General features: G+C 49.7%; 4 long non-coding RNA genes and 3 other non-coding genes across 9 annotated transcripts in view; 4 read left to right on the forward strand and 3 right to left on the reverse strand.

Moving 5' to 3' along the window:
* LOC125965142 (uncharacterized) overlaps nt 1–9,511 on the forward strand; it is a 23,027-nt gene extending 13,516 nt beyond the window's left edge. The window contains exon 3 of the long non-coding RNA XR_007478704.1: nt 9,300–9,511. This is a non-coding gene — a long non-coding RNA (uncharacterized LOC125965142). The remainder of the gene's footprint in view (nt 1–9,299) is intronic.
* Nucleotides 827–4,043, reverse strand: LOC125965139 (uncharacterized). Of its 2 annotated transcripts, XR_007478699.1 has the most exons (4): nt 3,973–4,043; nt 1,552–1,679; nt 1,163–1,434; nt 827–1,062 (listed from the first exon to the last, which is right to left on the reverse strand). It is a non-coding gene; the product is annotated as an uncharacterized LOC125965139 (long non-coding RNA). The 2 variants fall into 2 exon arrangements; XR_007478698.1 differs by lacking the exon at nt 3,973–4,043 and having other exon boundaries at nt 1,552–1,801.
* On the reverse strand, nt 4,057–14,991 carry LOC125965143 (uncharacterized). Its single transcript, XR_007478705.1, has 3 exons — nt 14,940–14,991; nt 4,392–4,431; nt 4,057–4,124 (listed from the first exon to the last, which is right to left on the reverse strand). It is a non-coding gene; the product is annotated as an uncharacterized LOC125965143 (long non-coding RNA).
* Nucleotides 6,692–6,762, forward strand: TRNAG-CCC (transfer RNA glycine (anticodon CCC)). Its single transcript has one exon. It is a non-coding gene; the product is annotated as a tRNA-Gly (tRNA).
* Nucleotides 13,482–16,746, forward strand: LOC125965141 (uncharacterized). Of its 2 annotated transcripts, XR_007478702.1 has the most exons (4): nt 13,482–13,552; nt 15,833–15,960; nt 16,078–16,349; nt 16,450–16,746. It is a non-coding gene; the product is annotated as an uncharacterized LOC125965141 (long non-coding RNA). The 2 variants fall into 2 exon arrangements; XR_007478701.1 differs by lacking the exon at nt 13,482–13,552 and having other exon boundaries at nt 15,302–15,960.
* Nucleotides 16,747–21,723: 4,977 nt separating this feature from the next.
* Nucleotides 21,724–21,795, reverse strand: TRNAH-GUG (transfer RNA histidin (anticodon GUG)). Its single transcript has one exon. It is a non-coding gene; the product is annotated as a tRNA-His (tRNA).
* Nucleotides 21,796–22,486: 691 nt separating this feature from the next.
* TRNAN-GUU (transfer RNA asparagine (anticodon GUU)) lies at nt 22,487–22,560 on the forward strand. Its single transcript has one exon. It is a non-coding gene; the product is annotated as a tRNA-Asn (tRNA).
* The last annotated feature ends 352 nt before the right edge of the window (nt 22,561–22,912 follow it).

Raw genomic sequence — 22,912 nt, forward strand, 5'->3', positions numbered from 1 at the left:
AGAGGAACCTCACTGAGCAGACTCAGACTTCTTCCCGGCTGCCTCTCCTGGGCAGGCTCAAAAGAAGCTGATGTCGAGGATGGAACCAAAGAAAAGGCTTCATGGCAGAAAACCCCGCGATCTCGAGAGACATGAAAGTCTTAAATCCTAACGTCTAGATGAGCAGGGGGCCAAGTTGAAATCCACCCCTGTGCCCTGATCAGGAGAGTCATCTGCATGAGTTCAGAGGCCAGGAACAGGAGTGACTGTGCATATCTCTGGTTCTCAAACGGGGGCGATTTGGGCTCCCACCCTCATCCCTGGCCCCCTCTGTGACACTGGGCCTTGTCTGGACACATTTTTTATTGTTAAGACTGGGGGAAGGGGGACGGAGAGTTTCCACTTGGCATCCAGTCAGTAGAAGCCAGGAGTGTCACTAAACATGCTTCAGTCCTCAGGCGGAGCCCTCCCCCACAAAAAATGATCCCGTCCAAAATATCAACACTGCACAGGTTGAGAAACCCCCGTGCAGATCAATGTCCACACACTTGAGAGACGAGAAAACATGAATTCCTGACTACTGGGATGTGGGGTCTGAGGAAAACCGTGGCATCAGAGAGAACTCCAAGATCGCTGACCTGGGTATAGAGAACGATGGAGTTGGCATGGACTAAGGCGGGCAAACTGCAGGTGCACCAGGTTGTAAGGGGGAAGATCTGTTATCAAATGGCACTCGGGTCCTCTGGCCCATTGCACAGCAAAGCCAATCAACGGACACCAGGTAATGGTAAGGAAAGTACAGCTTTTATTGCAGGGTGCCCGAGCAAGGAGAACGGGCAAAGCTCAAAAGACCCAAAATCCTGGATGGCTTTCAGGACAGTGTATTTAAAGGCAGTGTGAGGGAGAGGGTCTCAGGGTGCGTGATCAGCTTACACACAGTTCTCTGGCTGGTTGATGGTGAGGTAACAAGGTGAAGTTTCAGGAATCAACATCATCAATCTTCTGGCTCTAACTGGTCTGGGGTCTATGTGCTTGTGGTCAGCAGTTTCCATCTGGTGGGGAATCTGGGTTCTGTAAAAACAACTTGGGAATGTGCATCCAACAGTGTTATCTATGTCCTTCAGGGAGGAACTACAGGTCCCGTGGCTCTGCTGTATGACTGATATATTGTGAAAATTCTTACCAGTTCTCCTGCCCGACTGCTGTTCTTTGTTTCTGCATGTTTTCATTCCTCTAATCATTAATTCTTGGGTCAGACTTTTTGCAACTCAGGGAAGGCTCAGGAGACTGAAGTTTTTCTTTACGGAGAGCTGGGGACACGATGGGATGGGTTAACCGACAAAGCCCATCCGGGGATTGCTCGGCTTTCGATCCGGAATCCAATTTAGCGCCTTGGAGCCTGGCTGAAAAGGGTTTTCCATCCAAGCCGTCTCCGTTGCTGCATCCGCCTGAGTCCTTTTGGACAATGGAGATGCCGGCTCTCGGTGCGTGGCCCCTTCTCACCCCGGGCACATTCCCTCCCGCCTCCTCCCGGCCACCGTGCCCCTCGCACGCTCCCCGGGCCTCGCTGACCTTCTCTCCACACGCGGCCACCTCACAAAGACGCGTCACAAGGCTAGTTCTCAAGGCGAGGTGCGGCCGGGATGAGGCAACTCGCTCGGGACTTGCGGACCCGGCAGGCCCCGCGGGCGTTCGGGCTCCTTTTTTGGAGGAAGCACGGAGGGAACGGCCTTAGGGAACGATTTCTGCAACGACGGATGACCCCTCCGGAAGGCTCAAGGCCTTCCAGAGCAAAGGGAAAAGGTCACTGTAGTCAGCAGCACGAGAAAAGCCATCCACCAGCAGCTCCCTGGTGGTCCCGTGGCTAGGATTCGGCGCTTTCACCGCCGCAACCGGCTCGGGTTCGACTCCCGGTCAGGGAAACCTTTTGGGCAGCTTTCCATCCCCTGAATTGTGTTGCGGCGTGAGCCCCACACCGAGGAAAACCAGAGTGGCCGATTCCCAGGGCACCTAGGTCGTTCTCATCTCCAGGGCAGCCCTACCCCACCCGCGCCCGCACAGCGCCACATCCCCTCATCTCCACCGCACAAGTGGCTTTCCAGGGCCTCCGAGCATCTTGCTCAGGTTTACACAGCCCTGCAGAGGTTCAACTCCCTGTTGGGTTCAAACCCACGCCCGTTGCCACCCGGGGCGCAGGTCATGTTGAGTTCTGAATAACCGAGAGAGGCCAAGCCGAGTCTTGGTGTTAGTATCAATAGATGCCCTGGATGAAATGCTTATTAGGCGCTCGGCAGAGGTGCCTGGAGGCGATATCCACGAGGGTTGAGAGGAAGGTGAGCGCTGGGTCGGATCCTGGTGGTTGTTCCACTTGTAGATTAAGCGGCGTAGGGAGTTAACATCATTTAACTGACGTAACAAAGGCAGCAGGTGAAGTATGCGCAGAATGGAAAATTGTAACACTGCTGCCGTAAGCAGAAGGTAGGAGTAAAAATCAACACCGCTACGTCAAAACGATGCTACCCACCACAATCAAGTCCCACAGTTTCTACAATGGCTGTTGCATTTATACCCTGCACACTCTCCCAGGCACTGGGTGCGTTTTCCCTTTTCCCTTCGACGCTCACTCCGAAGACCTGTTGGGATAAATGTTGCGTCCACTGTAAGGCAACAGGAGAGAGAGCGAGAGCGTGGCAGGTGCTGCGGACGGAGCCTCAGAGGCAGCAGGTGGCGTGTGTAGATGATGAGACAGCGCAATGGCTGCGGGTCGGTGGGTTGGGCGCCACTGCTGAAAGGCGGTCAGTCTTGTAGGCCGGGAAGTGGGATCTCCTGTGTGTTGGGTAGGCGGGAGTGGGCGATCGGTGGCTTTTCGGAGGTCGGTTTGGAAGAACAGCGAGGGGAGGGGAGGGCAGGGTGTTGACCGTGCCTGCGGGGTGCATGCTCATAGTTACCGGGCACGGGAGAGACTGTGGTCACGAAGGTAGTTTTCCCAGGACGAGGCTCGTCTACTGCACTCGGGGCGTGCTGATGTAGGGATTTGTGCTAATGAGAGATTGCGTTCGTGCTCTCCCCTGATACCTCTCGGTTCATGACAGACGACGTCTCTTCCGTGGTGTCTCGCTGCGCTCCGCTCCCCGGGCGCAGGGCGAGAGGCGCAGCCCCAGCCAGCGCTCCACAGCTTGGGAAATCGGGTCTGCACCCGCATCTTCCGGGCTTTCCTGTTTCGTGACCTAAGTGTATGGATGGGTCCTATTCTTGAGCCACGCCTCCTGTCTGTTCACAGGTGCTGGACGTGCCTTCTCCTCCAGCCTGCTGCCGGCCACGCGCGTGTGTGTGCCCGCGCCGGGACCCGCCCACTGGGCCCCGCTCTGGTCTGGGCAGTTCCCGCAGGCTGGCCGACAGGCATCTGTAGGAGAAAGGCCACGCGGCCGCGGTGTTGCGAAAGCGTGGGTACGTTGCCCGAAGGTCTCGCGCTCCACAGTCCCCTGGGGGCCAGATCGGAAAGAGGCAACCCTTCCAGGAACAAGGAGGCCCGAGGCCTGCCTTCGCAAGGAGGCTCCCGGAGCCGGCGCGCAGTATCCTTGCCTGGGCTAGCCAGCCCTTCTGGCCTTCCACCCGGCCTCGCCTTCCTCCTTCTCCTCTTCCACCCCAGCCGTGTTCCTGCGGAGAGTTAGCGCTCCCTCCACCCGCCCCTCGGCGCCCCCCGCCCACCCCACCCCACCCCACCTCATCCCACCCCAGCCCTCAGAAATGATCTAGCTGCCTCTCCGGTGCTTACGGCGGGAGTTGGATCAGTGTTTTCCTGCAACGGGAGGAGGGAGAACCTGCGGCTGCAGGAGGCAACCCGTTCCCTTGCTGGTTCTCTGGGCTCAGCCCATCGAGGGGACTAGCTCAGGGGCCTGGGTCTCGCGCGGCCCGAGGAGCCGGCCAAGTTGGCGTCTCTCCCACTGCTCCTCAACGGGAACAGCAGGAATATCCTGTGGGGTCCACTCTTACCCAGAAGAGGCACCCGGGAAATCATCCAACACAAGGCCGGACGCTGCGCGATGGACCACTTGGGAGCAACGCTTCCGTCGGTCTGTCCTTCCCTCCTAGGGCTTTGGGGAGCGGAGAAATCATCTAGGACGACGCGCTCTTCAGCGTCCTGTCTGAGACAAAAGAGGGAAGGAGGGTGTCTTCCAAGAAGGCAGCAGCGCCGAAGCCTGTGGTCGCAGAGAGGCCTGTGGATCAAGGGCGCCCTCTCTCGACCAGGGTTATCCAGCTGCTGCGGAAAACTCACCTGGCTGAGGCCCCCTCCTCCGCCTCCTCCCCATCTTCCGCCTCCTCTGCCCGCCCCTCCTTCGCCTTCCCCTCCTCCTCCCTCCCTTCCTCTTCCCCCGTCTTGTTTTCTATCCTGGGGTTCCTTGAGTGCCTACCTTCCTTTGTGCCAGAGGACCTCTCACCTCCGCCGGAGGGCTGCAAAACATACAAACAAACAAAGAAACAAAACCAAAAACATATCCTGTTGAGGGCAATTTCTTAAAGTCTTCTTGGGAATTAACTAAATGGGCACACTTGCCATTTGCCTCCCTTTACCGCCGTCCCCTCTAGTGGAGACTAAGAACGACACAAGTTGCCCTCAACAGGATTTTTTTTTTTTTTTTTTTTTGCAGCCATCCAATACCGTGAAGAGAGCATGTTTTTGAAGCTCCATGTGTGTCTGCTGGATCTCTGCGGTTTGGAATACTTGAAACTGAAACCATTGTTACTATTATCCTTTCTCCTATCCTATTCTTGGGCTATATCGCACTTGGAGTGGGGATGAAGAAATGAAGGTCACTGAAGGACTGTAGCTGTGACGGGAGGGGCCTCAGGGGCCCAGGGAGGGGGACGTTTCTGGGGAGGAAATCGTGCGGAGATGCAGGAAGTTGCGGAGTGGGGCCTCTGACCTTGGTACGCCTGAGTTTACCGGTCTTGGTATAATTCAGGACAAGGAACGACCTGTCTATGCCAAGGATATTGCCCATGGAAAAGGGGAGAGGCAACCGAAGAAAAACAAGCATTGGCCTGGAATCAAACCCGGTTCTACCGCATGGGAGGTGAGAATTCTACCCTTGAGCCACCAACGTTTCCACCTGTGCAGCTCGACTAGGATTCCTCTGGAAGAGGCTCGGGAAGGACTTTGAAAAGAGTTCTGAAAACAACAGGCCTCTTTGGTAGACATGCAGAACAAACTAAAAAACGAACAAACAAGAAAATACCCAGAGCAAAAGCTTGCATAGGAGGCTTACGTCAGGCAATACCATCAAGCTGTGGCTTTCACATCAAAATACTGCGGGCTTCATTTCCTCACTGACGATGCAGTCATTCTCTTTGCTCCCCCCCCCCCCATCGCTTGGTGCCTCCCAAACTTGTCGAGGCAGAGGGTGGTGTGTGATGCTGACAGGGAACTCACTGGTGTGTTGAGTTTTAGCATTTGTGACTCTGAGACGCATAGGGGGCATGGATTTGTGATTTAGGAGTTGTGAGTGGAAAGTGCAGGTTTGTAGTTTAGAAAGGGGTGTGGGAATACCTGTAGATCTGGTCGATGTAGTTGGTAAATGAAAGCATGATGGCCAGAGCTGGCGTGTGTCTTTGGTGTTGGGCAGAGGGCAGATAGAGCCAAAGGTCTTCAGGGTCAAGGAGATGGTTGTTTTCCTTGTTGAGTTCAAGTTTCTGACTCAGCCTCCACCTAGCTTGGCTTCTCAGCAAGAGAAGCATGACTGCACGTCTGCAGCTCCTATCTTTCAGAAAGGCATAATGGTTCCTAAGTCCCAACATGTGGGGGAGCCCCCCCGCCAGGTTCCTTTCTTCAGTGTAATTTCCCCCAGGAAAAATTGGGAAAGAAATCTCTCTGTATTTCAATTTCATCAAAGGACCAATATGTTAACCTCGACACTATTCTAAAAATTAGTCTGCTCCTTATATAACCAAAACACCAAAGCCTACGTCCCACATGCATCTCAGAGTCACGAATGCTAAAACTCAGCACAACACAGAGTCCCGTTTGGGAGATTAGATTCTCCCATATAATCAAACATTGGTTGCAAACAATAGTAATTAACCTTTTAATAATTATGATATATCACATATCCTTCCAAATGCTTTGAACACCTTAAAAAGCAGACGCATACTATTGTTATAACGGTTACAAAAATGACTCACTATTCTTGTACAAAACAACGGTGTGTTTCTTCGTTACCTCTCTTTTGATTCTGGCCCTTTCCTTCTTCTCATTCCAGTCTAATTCTGCTTCTGTTTCTTATTTCTTGCCTGGATGAGAATTTCACTTGCCTAACCTAGCAAGTTGGATTATTTTCTCAGACTCTCTAAGGTAAGAGTTTGAGGTTGAGAGTTGCAGGTATAGGGTCATAAACAAGGGATCTGGATGAATTTCCGATGTTTTTTCGGCAGGGGTCTGTTGTACGGTTAGAAAGAGCCTTTTTCAGAGTTGTGGTGTGAGCTGACGAAGCCGATATTTTGATATTTTCATTTGAATGTTCCCACTTCATGCTGTTGCCTGCTTGTAGGCCTTTTTCGCAAGGCTTTGTTCCGAGTGCCTGTCGGTCTGTGAGCTCTGTCTTTCAAAGACAACGCTGTAGGCCCATTTTGGAACCTCTTTGTTTTGCCGCCGCGGGTCCCTCGGTCGCCCTGGAGATGCTTTCTGGAGAGCCGTCAGAGGCTTGCACGGAAAGGGGCATTGGTGGTTCAGTGGTAGAATTCTCGCTTCCCATGCGGGAGACCCGGGTTCGATTCCCGGCCAGTGCAGAGTGTCTCCTCTCGATCCGTTTTCCGGCCCAGACTTTTCACCCTTGGTTTTTGCCTGCTGCACACACAAGTCCAATGACGTCGTAGTTCTGGCCACAAGGAGTACGAAGATGAGAATTAACACCCGAAGGCAGTCCTGAGCGGAAGACGTTAAGGAGCGTCTGAATGGGGACTTTGCAGAGCCCTGGGGCTGTGAGGGAGTACGATACGGCAGCAACCACCTCGCTGGCCAGTCGGTACCTTTCTACCTGCAAGTGTCCTCCACCTCCTACTCATCCTCCTTCTCCTGGCCCACTTCCTCCCCTCCTTATCCCCCTCTTCCCTTCCCCTCTCCTTCTCCTTCTCCTTCCCTTTCCCCTCTCTCTCCCTCCCCCTCTTCCCCTCCCCCTCCTCTTTCTCCTTCGCCATCTGTAATGTTCCCTCATTGGGATTTCACTTCTAATATCCCTTATTCGTTATGAACTTGAGCACCATTACATATTTGTTAACCATTTGGATTTTCTCTTATAGGTTCTCCCCCACCCCCATCCCCACCCCCAAGACCTTGGTGATTTTCCTACAGGTCTTTTTTTCTTGTTTTGAAAGAATTTATTAAATATCTTCAGTACCAGTTGATTATGCTGACTGCAAGGACATTCGCTCAAGTTGTGACGTGTCTTTTTTACTCTTTAGTCTGTGGTTTGATGAACAGAGATGCTTGATGTAGTCCAATTGATCAGTCTTCGTTAAGAACTGGTCTTTTTTTCCTACATTTTATGATATATTCTTATTAGTTATCCATTATACATATTAGTGTATGTATGTCAATCCCAATCGCCCAATTCATCACACCACCACCCCACCCCCTGCCGCTTTCCCCCCTTGCTGTCCATACGTTTGTTCTCTACAGCCGTGTCTCTATTTCTGCCCTGCAAACCGGTTCATCTGTACCATTTTTCTAGGTTCCACATATATGCGTTAATATACGATATTTGTTTTTCTCTTTCTGACTTACTTCACTCTGTATGACAGTGTCTAGATCCACCCACGTCTCTACAAATGACCCAGTTTCGTTCCTTTTTATGGCTGAGTAATATTCCATTGTATATATCCATTCTTTATCCATTCATCTGTCCATGGGCATTTAGGTTGCTTCCATGACCTGGCTATTGTAGATAGAGCTGCAGTGAACACTGGGGTGCATGTGTCTTTTTGAATTATGGTTTTCTCTGGGTTTATGCCCAGTAGTGGGATTGCTGGGTCATGTGGTAATTCTATTTTTAGTTTTTTAAGGAAACTCCATACTGAAGAATTGGTCTTTTTATCTTATTTTTAAACTCCTTGCTTACCCCTGAGATCATGGAAATACCCTGCTATATAACACCAACTAAAATCATTTTAGGTTTCATTTCACATTGAAATGATTTTGGTTACTGTGGAGGTAGGAGTCACCTTTCATTCCCCTGTCCCCTCCCCAGTGCATGTGATTGAACTGTGTGGTATAATTGTTGAACATTTAAAATGTTTTTAATACCTTTGTTTCTTGAATCCTCAATTTAATCCAATTGAATCCTCCAATTTAATCTGATTTTAAAATATTTGTATATACCAAATAAACTCAATTCTCTTAATAATTCTAGTAATTCACCTTTCATCCATGTAAATAATTATAGTAGTCATCTTCACTTCTTATACCTTTTCTTTTTTCTTGCCTTTCCTCACTGGCTAAGATCTCCATCACAATGGTGAAAAGATGTGGTCAGAGTGAGGCCTATTTGTCTGATTCCTGAGGGTTCCTGATTGGTAATGGGGGTGGGGGGCTGGGAGCCAGGGGTTTATTACCCACTATAATGTTTGCTGAAGGTTTCTTGTTTGTTTTTGTTTCGGAAGCTACCCTTAGCAGATTAGTGCTGTTCTCTTCTAGCCTATTATGCTAAAGGGTTTTTTTTTCAAAGTTAAATCAATGGTGAATTTTTTCAAATACCTCTTCTGTTTTAGTGATTATGATTTCCCTCCTCTACGTTGTTAATGTGGTGAGTTAGATTAATTTATTTTCTAATGATAATCAACTGTTTTCCCAGGATAAGACCAATTTTTCACAATTAAAAAATGTATTGCTGGATTCAGTATTTTTTTTAACATTGCAGCAATAAGACAGGTCTGTAATTTATATTTTTCACATTGCCTTTGTAGGGGGTTGTTGGTTTCAACATAAACTCATAAAATAAAGTTGGAGAAATGTGCCATCTTTTAATTCTTTTAGAATTTGTTTGCTTTGGAGTCATTTCTTCTAATGAACTTTTTTTTGGTCCTGGAGCTTTCTTTGAAGGAAGATTTAAAAACTCTGGTTTAAAAAATGTAATGCTTGTAGGACTAGTCCATTTTATTTCCCTAAACTCACTATTGGAATATGTTCATTTCCTCTAAATTTTTAATCAGTTGTCATATATGTGTTTATGATATTCATTTATCATTTCCTTATGTCTTCGAGTTCAGTAGTAATGGCTTCCTTCTTTCCTCTCTTTTTTTTAAATCTATGTATATTTCTTTTTATTTAGAATTTCCACAAACTGTGAAATTGGGATTTGAGATAATTTTTTTAGCTCTCAAGGATTTTGGAGACCTCTGCTGACATTTAAGAGCCGTACAATGCCTAAGAAGAGGCACTGGAAGTATTTAAGAAAACACTCTCCTGTGTCAGTCCCACATTCGCCTCCCACTCTGGGCTATTATTTCTTTAAAATATTTGTAAAAATTTTAAAAATTTCAAAAATACGAAAAGTACAAAAAATAAATATGCATCCCTCACCTAATTTTAAATGATGTTATCCTTTTGCCATGTTCTTTTTAGAATTTTCATAAGAACTAAAAATACTGCAGATGTTGCCGAACTTCTCCTCACCTCCTTAATCACTTTACCCCATTCTCCCATTTCCCTTCTAGAAATAACCATCCTCCTGATGCTGGTGTGACATCTCTTTACATGTTTTGGTACATGACAATGAATGATTAAAGACATATATAATATATCCATCTATTTTTTTGTTTTAAGAATTTATATGAACACCATCATACTATGTCATCTTTTGTCACTTGATCTTTTTCACTCAACTTTGTTTTTCAGTTATATCCACATTGATAGATAGAACTAGTTCATTCATCTTAATAGCTGTAGAACAGTCCACAGAAAGTATAAACCAGAGTTTATGTATCCTTTCCCCTCAGAGGACCATTGGGTAGTTTACATGTTTTTATAAGTACATGCAGTGCTTCAGTGAACCTTCTTGCACATGTCTTCAGAAGCACACATGTGGGGGGCCTTCTTGCCTCTTAACAGTTTTATCAGTTTTAGTAGTCTTTTCAAAGAGGCAACCACTTACTTTTTCGCTTCTGTAAATTTCTAATTCTTAAATTCTAATTCTTCTAATTCTTAAATTCCTGGTTTTCTACATAATTTCTGCACTTATCTGCTTCTGTTGTTGTTGTTATCCTTTTTTGTAACTTTTTGAAGTGGAGATTTAGCTCACTAGCGATCAGTCCTGATTTTCATAATTTACATTTAAATCTGTGTATTGTCCTCTAAAGACCGGTTTAGCTGCACCTTGTGTGTATACACAGTATTTTCCATTTTGTTTGATTCAGAATATTTTCTAATTTTCATTTTCATGTCTGCTTTGATACAAGTGTCGACAAAAATTCTATTAACAATCAAGTTAAGAAGAAAAAAGAGGATTTTATTCGAGTCAAACTGAGGATTATAACCTGGCAGAGAGACTCTCAGAAGCTCTGAGAACTGTTCTGCCTGTTAGAAGTGGAAGGCACAGTCATGTACATTTCTGAGACAAAAGGTCATACATCCAAATGACATACTGACATTTTACATAAAGTTCACCAAAGATACATAGTCCAGGTAAGCATGTACAAAGCAAGCAGGAAGTCACTTGACCACTTACAAAGTTGGGAAAGAATGCTAATCTTTTAAGAAGTTACATTGCTAGTGTCTGAAGAAATGGGGGCGGGGGCGGGGGTGGGGTGAGGGGACAATCTCTGTAGTCAATGGGGCATTTACACCTCTGAGGAGGTCTGGTTATGGTGTAATGCAGATGGACTTTTCACATGAAAGTGGGGAGAGAGGAGGCCCAAGAGGACAGAGAGAGAGAGAGAGAGTTTTATGCTTAAATTTTCTCAACCTGCTTTAAAATATAAATTTCATTTCATCACAAGGATTGATAGAATTGTTGTTAAAATTCCAGATGCATGAGATTTCGTTCTTATGTGTTAAAACTGAATTCTAGATGCTAATTGCTTCTCTTGAAATGTTATTTGTGGATACCTCTACAGCCCTAGGATGAATATATTTTCCTCTGAATATAGTCTCCTCTGATAGACTCCTGGGGTTCGTTAGCAGCTGGGAAACAACACACCAAGTTGATGTCTTATGGTTTCCCAGACTACCCAGGCTACGAGTACTCAAGGCTAAATCCGCTAGAGGTTGAGTCCGTGGCTACTATTTCTCATGAACTTTAAAACTTCCTTATTCTTTACACTGTTTGTGGCACCAAGGCTGCCTGGTCCAAAGAGCCCTGGGATTTGAAGGGGCAGGACTAGATCGGATGACCCTTACCCCTGAGGGCTTAAGACTTTGGGGTCCCACCTTAATGTAGGGAGGACCTCCTATAAGACTTCTCAAGTTAGCCTGGGATTAAAACTTGGCTTCTGTGTTCCTTGTGCCCAAACAGAAGATGAAATAAGCTATCTTGGCAATTCACCTCAGAGTGTAAGCAGCTTTGAGGCTTCTTTTCCTTTTTTTTGCACTGGCATTGCACTGGCACCTGCAAGCGTTAGTGGCACGCTTGCCATCTACCTTGAGTCTATGCTTTTTAAAGCTACTGATGAAGCTTTAAAAAACAGAGAAACGGGGCTTCCCTGGTGGCGCAGTGGTTGGGGGGGTCCGCCTGCCGATGCAGGGGACGCGGGTTCGTGCCCCGGTCCGGGAGGGTCCCGCGTGCCGCGGAGCGGCTGGCCCCGTGGGCTGTGGCCACTGGGCCTGCGCGTCCTGAGCCTGTGCTCCGCAGCGGGACAGGCCGCAGCGGTGGGAGGCCCGCGTACCGCAAAAATAAACAAACAAACAAAAAATAAACAAACAACAACAAAAAGCCCTCTTCATTGAAATTGAAGTAGACTGTATTCTCTTACTTTGAAAACTATACCTTTATAATCACCAAGGATGAATTTAGAATTCCTGGACTTCTTGGAGTGACACACCAGAGAAATGAAGCATAGTGAGGCCTCCACCACTGCTTGCCTACTGACCTGCTGGAACCAGGTTTTGTCCTGCACCTCCAACACGTCCATGCTACATCCACTAGCTCTCCCTAAAAGCAGCCTCTTGACACTGCACTGCCCACAAGCTCTAGGTCTGAGTACAAAAGGAAAAAAAAAACACACACACACACACACAAGTGACTTTTGCCCTCAGTTTGACAATGCCAAGAAGAAAGATCCAAAAATTTTACACATGAACTAAAAGACACTTGGGCAAGGGATTCTGGGATTCTTTGCACATTTTGGGAACGTCTCCTTGGTTCCATACAATCTTTGCCTAATGGAAGAAGGCACGGCCAGAAGAGGGCCACAGTGGGGCCCATGGCAGATCTCTTCTGCCCTGACTCCAACCACAATATTGGCTAGACCAGCATGTGAACAATGGTAGCATTAACATTCCCCAAGCAACAGTGGTGTTGCCAACCATTTTATTGGGAGGCTGTGACCTAAGAACAGAAGAAAACAAAGAGATCAGAATAGAGCACTGGGTGGAAAAATCTCTGTTTCAGCTAATCCGGGGTATTGTGCCAGTTGTCCACAGCCCTTGAACTGAGATGGTAACGAGCTACGGCAATTCGCCCCCCCGGGGGTTTGATTGCTGGCAAAGTTTTGTAAAAGGTATTTAACATCAACAGATTGGCTACAGAGTGGATAAAAGAACAGTCTGTGTCCTACAGAATTGCCAATGATATATGGTAAGAATACTCTCCACACACTGTTTTTCATAATAAAATGGCAGAACCAATTTATTATTCAACAAGTATGTAAGGTTTAAGTGTATATTAATATTTTCCGACAATGAAAACGCACTTGTTAAAAAAGAGACAATTCTGATGATTCAAATGATGTTACTGATAAAAATAAGAGGTCACCATTACTGAACATTCGTGGCACTGTTACACACAATTCCTTATTTGAAGCTCAGAACTACCCAAGGAAATGTTTAACCTGTGGTGGAGATGAGAGGTCCCCTGACACAAGGAAAGGTAGGCACTCAGGTAAGGTAGAAAACAAAGAAGGGGGAAGACGAAGGGGGTGAGGAGGAGGGGAAGACGAAAGAGGAGGAGGGGGAGGGGTCGGGAGGAGAAAGGGGAGGAGGGGAAGAGGAGAAAGAGGAGGAGGGGAGGAGGGGAGGAGGGGAGGAGTAGGAGGGGAAGGAGGAAGGGGAGGTGGAGAGGAGGGGGAAGAGGAGGCCTCAGCCAGGTGAGTTTTCCGCAGCAGCTGGATAACCCTGGTCGAGAGAGGGCGCTCTTGATCCACAGGCCTCTCTGCGACCACAGGCTTCGGCGCTGCTGCCTTGTTGGAAGACACCCTCCTTCCCTCTTTTGTCTCAGACAGGACACTGAAGAGCGCGTCGTCCTAGATGATTTCTCCGCTCCCCAAAGCCCTAGGAGGGAAGGACAGACCGACGGAAGCGTTGCTCCCAAGTGGTCCATCGCGCAGCGTCCGGCCTTGTGTTGGATGATTTCCCGGGTGCCTCTTCTGGGTAAGAGTGGACCCCACAGGATATTCCTGCTGTTCCCGTTGAGGAGCAGTGGGAGAGACGCCAATTTGGCCGGCTCCTCTGGCCGCGGGAGACCCAGGCCCCTGAGCTAGTCCCCTCGATGGGCTGAGCCCAGGGAACCAGCAAGGGAACGGGTTACCTCCTGCCACCGCAGGTTCTCTCTCCTCCCGTTGCAGGAAAACACTGATCCAACTCCCGCCGTAAGCACCGGAGAGGCAGCTAGATCATTTCTGAGGGCTGGTGGGGGGGGGTGGGGGCGGGGAGCGCCGGGGGCGGTGGAGGGAGCGCTAACTCTCCGCAGGAACACGGCTGGGGTGGAAGAGGAGAAGGCGGAAGGCCAGGCCGGGTGGAAGGCCAGAAGGGCTGGCTAGCCCAGGCAAGGATACTGCGCGCCGGCTCCGGGAGCCTCCTTGCGAAGGCAGGCCTCGGGCCTCCTTGTTCCTGGAAGGGTTGCCTCTTTCCGATCTGGCCCCCAGGGGACTGTGGAGCGCGAGACCTTCGGGCAACGTACCCACGCTTTCGCAACACCGCGGCCGCGTGGTCTTTCTCCTGCAGATGCCTGCCTGCCGGCCAGCCTGCGGGAACTGCCCAGACCACAGCAGGGCCCAGTGGGCGGGTCCCGGCGCGGGCACACACACGCGCGTGGCCGGCAGCAGGCTGGAGGAGAAGGCACGTCCAGCACCTGTGAACAGACAGGAGGCGTGGCTCAAGAATAGGACCCATCCATACACTTAGGTCACGAAACAGGAAAGCCCGGAAGATGCGGGTGCAGACCCGATTTCCCAAGCTGTGGAGCGCTGGCTGGGGCTGCGCCTCTCGCCCTGCGCCCGGGGAGCGGAGCGCAGCGAGACACCACGGAAGAGACGTCGTCTGTCATGAACCGAGAGGTATCAGGGGAGAGCACGAACGCAATCTCTCATTAGCACAAATCCCTACATCAGCACGCCCCGAGTGCAGTAGACGAGCCTCGTCCTGGGAAAACTACCTTCGTGACCACAGTCTCTCCCGTGCCCGGTAACTATGAGCATGCACCCCGCAGGCACGGTCAACACCCTGCCCTCCCCTCCCCTCGCTGTTCTTCCAAACCGACCTCCGAAAAGCCACCGATCGCCCACTCCCGCCTACCCAACACACAGGAGATCCCACTTCCCGGCCTACAAGACTGACCGCCTTTCAGCAGTGGCGCCCAACCCACCGACCCGCAGCCATTGCGCTGTCTCATCATCTACACACGCCACCTGCTGCCTCTGAGGCTCCGTCCGCAGCACCTGCCACGCTCTCGCTCTCTCTCCTGTTGCCTTACAGTGGACGCAACATTTATCCCAACAGGTCTTCGGAGTGAGCGTCGAAGGGAAAAGGGAAAACGCACCCAGTGCCTGGGAGAGTGTGCAGGGTATAAATGCAACAGCCATTGTAGAAACTGTGGGACTTGATTGTGGTGGGTAGCATCGTTTTGACGTAGCGGTGTTGATTTTTACTCCTACCTTCTGCTTACGGCAGCAGTGTTACAATTTTCCATTCTGCGCATACTTCACCTGCTGCCTTTGTTACGTCAGTTAAATGATGTTAACTCCCTACGCCGCTTAATCTACAAGTGGAACAACCACCAGGATCCGACCCAGCGCTCACCTTCCTCTCAACCCTCGTGGATATCGCCTCCAGGCACCTCTGCCGAGCGCCTAATAAGCATTTCATCCAGGGCATCTATTGATACTAACACCAAGACTCGGCTTGGCCTCTCTCGGTTATTCAGAACTCAACATGACCTGCGCCCCGGGTGGCAACGGGCGTGGGTTTGAACCCAACAGGGAGTTGAACCTCTGCAGGGCTGTGTAAACCTGAGCAAGATGCTCGGAGGCCCTGGAAAGCCACTTGTGCGGTGGAGATGAGGGGATGTGGCGCTGTGCGGGCGCGGGTGGGGTAGGGCTGCCCTGGAGATGAGAACGACCTAGGTGCCCTGGGAATCGGCCACTCTGGTTTTCCTCGGTGTGGGGCTCACGCCGCAACACAATTCAGGGGATGGAAAGCTGCCCAAAAGGTTTCCCTGACCGGGAGTCGAACCCGAGCCGGTCGCGGCGGTGAAAGCGCCGAATCCTAGCCACGGGACCACCAGGGAGCTGCTGGTGGATGGCTTTTCTCGTGCTGCTGACTACAGTGACCTTTTCCCTTTGCTCTGGAAGGCCTTGAGCCTTCCGGAGGGGTCATCCGTCGTTGCAGAAATCGTTCCCTAAGGCCGTTCCCTCCGTGCTTCCTCCAAAAAAGGAGCCCGAACGCCCGCGGGGCCTGCCGGGTCCGCAAGTCCCGAGCGAGTTGCCTCATCCCGGCCGCACCTCGCCTTGAGAACTAGCCTTGTGACGCGTCTTTGTGAGGTGGCCGCGTGTGGAGAGAAGGTCAGCGAGGCCCGGGGAGCGTGCGAGGGGCACGGTGGCCGGGAGGAGGCGGGAGGGAATGTGCCCGGGGTGAGAAGGGGCCACGCACCGAGAGCCGGCATCTCCATTGTCCAAAAGGACTCAGGCGGATGCAGCAACGGAGACGGCTTGGATGGAAAACCCTTTTCAGCCAGGCTCCAAGGCGCTAAATTGGATTCCGGATCGAAAGCCGAGCAATCCCCGGATGGGCTTTGTCGGTTAACCCATCCCATCGTGTCCCCAGCTCTCCGTAAAGAAAAACTTCAGTCTCCTGAGCCTTCCCTGAGTTGCAAAAAGTCTGACCCAAGAATTAATGATTAAAGGAATGAAAACATGCAGAAACAAAGAACAGCAGTCGGGCAGGAGAACTGGTAAGAATTTTCACAATATATCAGTCATATAGCAGAGCCACGGGACCTGTAGTTCCTCCCTGAAGGACATAGATAACACTGTTGGATGCACATTCCCAAGTTGTTTTTACAGAACCCAGATTCCCCACCAGATGGAAACTGCTGACCACAAGCACATAGACCCCAGACCAGTTAGAGCCAGAAGATTGATGATGTTGATTCCTGAAACTTCACCTTGTTACCTCACCATCAACCAGCCAGAGAACTGTGTGTAAGCTGATCACGCACCCTGAGACCCTCTCCCTCACACTGCCTTTAAATACACTGTCCTGAAAGCCATCCAGGATTTTGGGTCTTTTGAGCTTTAGCTGCCCGTTCTCCTTGCTCGGGCACCCTGCAATAAACGCTGTACTTTCCTTACCACTACCTGGTGTCCGTTGATTGGCTTTGCTGTGCGATGGGCCAGAGGACCCGAGTGCCATTTGATAACAGATCTTCCCCCTTACAACCTGGTGCACCTGCAGTTTGCCCGCCTTAGTCCATGCCAACTCCATCGTTCTCTATACCCAGGTCAGCGATCTTGGAGTTCTCTCTGATGCCACGGTTTTCCTCAGACCCCACATCCCAGTAGTCAGGAATTCATGTTTTCTCGTCTCTCAAGTGTGTGGACATTGATCTACACCGGGGTTTCTCAACCTCCACAGTGTTGGTATTTTGGACGGGATAATTTTTTGTGGGGGAGGGCTCCGCCTGAGGACCGAAGCATGTTTAGTGACACCCCTGGCTTCTACTGACTGGATGCCAAGTGGAAACTCTCCGTCCCCCTTCCCCCAGTCTTAACAATAAAAAAATGTGTCCAGACAAGGCCCAGTGTCACAGAGGGGTCCAGGGGTGAGGGTGGGAGCCCAAATCGCCCCCGTTTGAGAACCAGAGATGTGCACATTCGCTCCTGTTCCTGGCCTCTGAACTCATGCAGATGACTCTCCTGTTCAGGGCACAGGGGTGGATTTCAACTTGGCCCCCTGCTCATCTAGACGTTAGGATTTAAGACTTTCATGTCTCTCGAGATCGCAGGGTTTTCTGCCATGAAGCCTTTTCTTTGGCTCCATCCTCGACATCAGCTTCTTTTGAGCCTGCCCAGGAGAGGCAGCCGGGAAGAAGTCTGAGTCTGCTCAGTGAGGTTCCTCTCCCTGCTTCTGGGACTTCATGCCTCTTTGGATTCAGTCGGCAGAGAAGTTTTAGGGGCCGCTTTATTCCAGCTGCCCCGTGCATCCCCGAGGAGGAGGTGCACGGGGAAGAATAGGGTTTGACTGGCGCCTGCCACCTGGGGCTCGCACCTCCACCACCGCTAGTGTAGCCTTCTGGGCTCCCCGCGGTCCCACCAGCTGGGGGTTCCGTATTGGGCCAGCCTGAGCTCCGGAGACGCCCAAGCCAGGAGGGACACCTAGGGGGAACCAGAGGCCCACTTCAGTCCTGTCCACAAGGGACACCCAAATGGGTCCTGACAGAGAGAAAGGCAGTGAATCCTCTCTTATTGGGCAGGCAGAAGAGACATGAGAGGGAAAGTGAAGAAAAATCCTATGAGGCCTCAGGATCTGGAGTCACCATGAAGTTGACCGCCTCTGCAACCGCGTCCTACCCCTGGCTGGCGAAGGCGAGTGGAGTCCCCTTGTCCAGTCCAGTCCAAGTAGACACAGCAGACAACGATGGCCCGGGTACCAGTGAGTAGGCAGTCCCCAATCTTCCCACTTGGGAATACTTGAACTTCCCTAGCCACGAAATCCATGCATTTCCAGGATGCAACTCACTGAATTCTTTTTCTCAACTGCTTGAGAAAAGGAGGAAAGGACTTGAGGAAAGGATTGATTGATCGGATGTGGAGCATACATGAAAACCACTGCAGTAAGGGAAGCAACCACTGTTGAGACTGTCTCATTTCTCTCTCACCCACCCCCTTAATATTAATTGCACTTTCCCAGGTAGAGTCCCCAGGTTGGACCCATTTTACTTTTAATGCACAGGTGGTGGCGCCTAAGAGGAGTCTAGGAGGTTCACAGATGAATATTTGAAGTGTGGAAGTCACTTTTGTTTAAGCATGCATTCCAAAAAGCAACGAACGAATCAAGCTCACCTGTGCCTTACCTACAACGATGGGAAAGGAGAAGTACATATAAACGAATGGAAAACGTCATAAAATAGCCTTAAGTGTCTGCTCTTTCCAACGAAGTCCTTCCCTGGATATGCTCATCAATGTCTTCTCTTTCTCCAAAATCTGACATCCAGGGCCAGACCCTACGATCGCTTTTCAGGATCCAGCCTATTATTCCCCTCTCTGTATCTCCGCTTCTTCCTCATTTTCTTTTATTCACACAAAACAAAACATGATAGAGCTCTCCCTCAGCCTCCAGTTTTCAACATCGCTCCCAGCGAACAATTTCGCAAATTAGATATGTTCTGTGGGACTCTCTCTGCCTAGAAAGAAGAGGAAATGTTAAGCAGCACAAAGCTTTGTACTTTCCACGGTTAGGAATGACTAAAAGAAACTTTCTCTAAGACCAAAGGCCTGAAAAGTGAGCTAACTTCCCGCTGCCCCCTCACCACCACCCCCCGCCCCCCGCCCTGCATCCAAAAATGCCGACTGTTTTGAGTCTTGTAGATTTTTCTGGCTTGGTTCAGCTGCCCTGCAGGCAACTGGGCGTTTGTTATCTCCAGAGAGTAAAATAGAGGCTCTTGGGCCACAAGGGGGCAGCCAGTACAGGGGAGGGAGGGCCTGTGTCCCACAAGGAAATGAGAAGTATGATGTGATGGCATGCATATCTTGACCTGGGGGATGGTAACTTGAGTTATTACATGTTGCAAAATGTATCGCTCTGTGTGGAAAAGAACGGAATGGGGAGACTTGCACTACCTGACGTTACGAGTTACTGTGACCGCTCCCCCCAACATAGACCAGCAGGGTGCAAGTTGCAACAGGGTACACAACTGGAAAATGGACTGAGTTCAGAGACTTGAAACCGACCCATAGCTCAATTAGTGAATGAGTTTTCAATAAAAGCAGTTCAATGGGGAAAGGAAATAGGTTCCATATTGGGAGGGGGGCAGCTGTATTTCTATCTCACACTCACACAAAAGTCAATCTGAAGTGCATCATAGACCAAGACATAAAAGTTAAAGGTGTAAGGCATTTTGAGGATACTTCGTGATTTGGTGGTAGGCAAAGATTTACTAACCAGGACCCAAAGAATGTATAAAACAAAGACAAATGATAAATTAGAGTTCATCAACGTTAGCCGTATCTTCTCATCCAAGGAGGTCACTAAAATGGAAACGCAAGCTAGAGACAGGGAGAAAATATTCACAACACGTAGCTGACAACCCTCACCGCCTGTCATTATAAAGTATAATGAGCTCCTCCAGCCCAGTAACAAGTTTTTCCAAGATCAAAAACCCCACTTTTTTTCAGATGGGTTAAAAAATATGCACAGATACTTCAGAAAGGAAGATATGCACATGGCCAAAAAAGCATACCAGGAGTCCTCAATAATTTTAGCTGTCACAGAAACGGACATTAAAACCATGTTGAGATACCACTACTCTTAGTAGCGCGGCTAAAATCATAAGGAGAGGAAACACCAACAATCTTGGCAAAGATGTGGAATAACCACAACCATCATATTGCTGGTGGTAACATAAAATGGTACAACTGCTTTGGAAAAGGCTTTGGTGGTTTTTATGAAGTGGAGCGTATACTACGCCCTGGTACCAGCTATTCTTCACCGAGAGAAATGAAAAGCTACGTCCACAAGATCTCTTGTGGAAAGACTCTTCAAAGCAGCTTTATTCACAATAGCCAATACTGGATACAGCTCAAATGCTCATTATCGAGTGAATGGTAAACAGACTGTGCTATGTTACTGCCATGGAATACAACTCAGCAATGAACGAGGAATGACATCTGCTTTACTCAACAATCGATAAAGTCAGAGACGTTGTGCAAGGATGAAGAGGTGTGCAGGCAACAGTGTGTGCACTATGATCCCATTTCCATGACATTCTAGAAGAGGCAAAGGTAAAGTGAAAGGAGTCTGGACAGTGACTGTTAACAAATAAAACAGAGGACAATGGCAATGATTTTAATGGTTCTGCGTGACTGACTGGGTAGTCACTAAGTCCAGGCAATGGGACAACAGCAGCATGATGTGGAGTTCCCTTGTTGGTCCAATCTGGTGGATGAAAATGTCGAGGCACCGTCAAAGTTCAGATATAGCAGACGTTACACCAACCGTGATCACCGAAACAGTAATTAGTGAAGGTTTACTGTGCACAAAAAGCTTTACCGTTCAGGAACTGGGAGCACTCCAACGGAATATGGAAGGAGGCTCAGAGGTGCTACACTGTTAGAAAGCAACTTATCTCATGAGGGGGCGGTGGCTGTTTTGTCCTTCGCAGTGACTGGTTATAACATTAGAGTTTTCCTCGTGATAGGGAATTGGTTAAAAGTGGTTACCTCCCATCAATTTTGGCGAACAGTTTTAGGCTTTGTTTATGATTTTCAGAGGCATAAACAAGAAGTGGCCCAAGGTAAGTTTCACTTGTTTTGCAAAATAAGCTAAATGAGCTCTTCCTTGTATGACTAAACGGGTTTGTCTGCTCAGGGAAGTTTCAAGTGTGATCTCCATTTGTGTCTGATTTTTACCAACTCTCCGCTTTTGGTCATGCTCTCAGTCTAACGGTACTCTCGGGTACCAGCATTGATGTAGTCAGGCAGAAGAATCACACATATTCGCTGGTGTCCACTAGCTGTGTCGTCAGGGCGGAGGGTGCTGTAGTCACCGTTATCATTTCTGCGGTGACTGTTAAGGTCGTCCAGTTGTCCAATCCTGATGGATACCGTTTGTCTTTTGAGTGGCTGCCGACAGGCACTTAAAATCCTTGAGAGTATAGAAAGGCACTAGAGAGGTTACTTCGGTGACTCTAAAGGGAACAATAGCCAAGGATTGAAAAAGTCCTCGGAGCAGAGATTCCCAGGAGCCAAGATTAAACCAGCAAAACAGGTCTAGGCAGGGGGAGTCGCCTATCTGATAAAATTTTTTATCTGGTCTTTAAGATCCTGCAGATTTTGAGTAACACAGAAACAACATTTTTCACCAGTTACAGCAAAAGAGGCTCCTTGCCGGGCTTCCCTATTTTGGAGCAGGACCGAAGAGAAACCACTGCCCTGGGTTTCCTTCTGCTCAGACACGAGGTGAGTGGCCTGGGTGGGGTTTCCTTCCCTTCTCCTGACCTCCTGCCGCCAGGTGGCCTGGGGAAAGCAGTGCTCTCTGGTCCCCAGGCCGGTGCAAGTTTCAAGACAAAGTAAAAGGGGAGCTGCCGTGCCATGTGAGACAGAGGAGGTTGCCATGACTCGGATTCGAACCGAGGTTGCTGCGGCCACAACGCAGAGTACTAACCACTATACGATCACGGCGCGCCACGGTCCCCGCGGCGGCAAGAATTCTTGCTCTTACGATGTTGACGTAAAATCATTCCAATTACTGCTTTGTGCCTGGACAAATGTCGGTATTCATAGTCTTCTCTCATGCCCGCTCTCCGTTTTCCACTCCCTTCCTCTCAATTCTGGTACATGATGATCAAACCAAACCAAACCAAACCAAACCCCAATTCTCATCTCCCCAAATCCGGCACGTGCCTCTGCAAAGGCCTCCTGGGAAGTCAAGCTGTCCTCGTGCCCACCTCGCCGGCTTCTTTCCCACGTCTTCGCGTTTGCCCCTTTGGACCAACCCTCCGCAGGCCCTGGTTCCGGCTCGCGCCCCGGCGACCGCGGCCGAACGGAGGGCGGGCGGCGCGCGCGGAGCGAATGGGGAGTCGTCACGGAGCCAAACCTGGCCTTCATCTTCCCTCGGGGACCCCTCGGCTCAGGTCCGGGGGCGTTTCCGGGGCGCTGGCATCTGCGGCGGGGACACTCGGCTGCCCTTCTGCCTTCGGAATCGCCCGACGCTCGGCTTTTCCACGGGAAGAACGCGCTGCATCGACTCCACGTCTGCGGTTGTCCTACGCTTTGGAGCCGGCGTCGCTGTCCTGCGAAAGGCGAGTGACTCCGCCTGGCGCGGATGCGGTGTTTGATCACTACAGGGGTGACAGCGAGGAGTTGCACGTGTGTCTCTGTGGCGCAACCGGTTAGCGCGTTCGGCTGTTAACCGAAAGGTTGGTGGTTCGAGCCCACCCAGGGACGCCTTTCTCTCGCCTCTTTTAGAAAGTAAAGTCTTCGTGGTTCTTTCTGCTCTGCACATCCTTTCCTGTAAAGGTCTAAAAAGGGTCCTCCACTACTACCCTCCTGTCCCCCGTGTCGTGTTCACAACACGAGGACATAAGGTGTGATCGGAAGAGATCCCTGGAAATCCTAGAAAGAGTACGGCTATCATCGTTAGTTTATGAATTCCTTTTCACGATGGACTTTCTTCCATCCGTTGTTTGCACGTACTAGTATTTATTTAACCCTTTCCATATACTTTTGAAATTAAGTTGGTTCTACGATTTCACGGTTACAAATAATGCTGCAGTCATCCTTCTTGTACAGGTATCTT

Source organism: Orcinus orca, chromosome 1 (genome assembly GCF_937001465.1).
Source record: "Orcinus orca chromosome 1, mOrcOrc1.1, whole genome shotgun sequence".
NCBI classification, from domain to species: domain Eukaryota; kingdom Metazoa; phylum Chordata; class Mammalia; order Artiodactyla; family Delphinidae; genus Orcinus; species Orcinus orca.